Source organism: Varroa destructor, unplaced genomic scaffold, assembly GCF_002443255.2.
Source record: "Varroa destructor unplaced genomic scaffold, Vdes_3.0 BEIS01000007.1, whole genome shotgun sequence".
Classification (NCBI taxonomy): Eukaryota; Metazoa; Arthropoda; class Arachnida; order Mesostigmata; family Varroidae; genus Varroa; species Varroa destructor.
This window is the reverse complement of record NW_019211460.1, coordinates 11,683,832-11,685,701: the sequence shown is the minus strand read 5'-3', so window position 1 is coordinate 11,685,701 and position 1,870 is coordinate 11,683,832.

The window sequence follows — 1,870 nt, the reverse complement described above, 5'->3', positions numbered from 1 at the left end:
ATAGATAGATAGATAGATAGATAGATAGATAGATAGATAGATAGATAGATAGATAGATAGATAGATAGATAGATAGATAGATAGATAGATAGATAGATAGATAGATAGATAGATAGATAGATAGATAGATAGATAGATAGATAGATAGATAGATAGATAGATAGATAGATAGATAGATAGATAGATAGATAGATAGATAGATAGATAGATAGATAGATAGATAGATAGATAGATAGATAGATAGATAGATAGATAGATAGATAGATAGATAGATAGATAGATAGATAGATAGATAGATAGATAGATAGATAGATAGATAGATAGATAGATAGATAGATAGATAGATAGATAGATAGATAGATAGATAGATAGATAGATAGATAGATAGATAGATAGATAGATAGATAGATAGATAGATAGATAGATAGATAGATAGATAGATAGATAGATAGATAGATAGATAGATAGATAATAGATAGATAGATAGATAGATAGATAGATAGATAGATAGATAGATAGATAGATAGATAGATAGATAGATAGATAGATAGATAGATAGATAGATAGATAGATAGATAGATAGATAGATAGATAGATAGATAGATAGATAGATAGATAGATAGATAGATAGATAGATAGATAGATAGATAGATAGATAGATAGATAGATAGATAGATAGATAGATAGATAGATAGATAGATAGATAGATAGATAGATAGATAGATAGATAGATAGATAGATAGATAGATAGATAGATAGATAGATAGATAGATAGATAGATAGATAGATAGATAGATAGATAGATAGATAGATAGATAGATAGATAGATAGATAGATAGATAGATAGATAGATAGATAGATAGATAGATAGATAGATAGATAGATAGATAGATAGATAGATAGATAGATAGATAGATAGATAGATAGATAGATAGATAGATAGATAGATAGATAGATAGATAGATAGATAGATAGATAGATAGATAGATAGATAGATAGATAGATAGATAGATAGATAGATAGATAGATAGATAGATAGATAGATAGATAGATAGATAGATAGATAGATAGATAGATAGATAGATAGATAGATAGATAGATAGATAGATAGATAGATAGATAGATAGATAGATAGATAGATAGATAGATAGATAGATAGATAGATAGATAGATAGATAGATAGATAGATAGATAGATAGATAGATAGATAGATAGATAGATAGATAGATAGATAGATAGATAGATAGATAGATAGATAGATAGATAGATAGATAGATAGATAGATAGATAGATAGATAGATAGATTAGATAGATAGATAGATAGATAGATAGATAGATAGATAGATAGATAGATAGATAGATAGATAGATAGATAGATAGATAGATAGATAGATAGATAGATAGATAGATAGATAGATAGATAGATAGATAGATAGATAGATAGATAGATAGAGGTTTCAAGCGAAAGCAACTCATCCAGTTCCTATGCTTAAGCTATCTCCCCCCCCCCCCCCCCCACTTTTCGTTGTGATAAAGTGATATGACTTTTCGTTGAATAAAGCATGCCACCGAATAAATAGAACATTTTTGAAATCCGACTCAAGACTACGAAACTCGAATATATATATTCGAGACTAAGGCGTTGCAAAAGGAAATATATCCACACATTGATAAAAATTGGTAATTTAGCGTATCACATGAAGTAGTTAGATAAACCTTATTAACAGTCTCAATTTAGTCAAAGCATGTAAGCATACATGACGTGATTTTCACGCGCACGACACATCATACCCTCCTTTATTTATTTTACACGGTTTGTATAGATATGCTTTTTGTGACATGCACTAATTGTTATAGCCATAAATAAAAA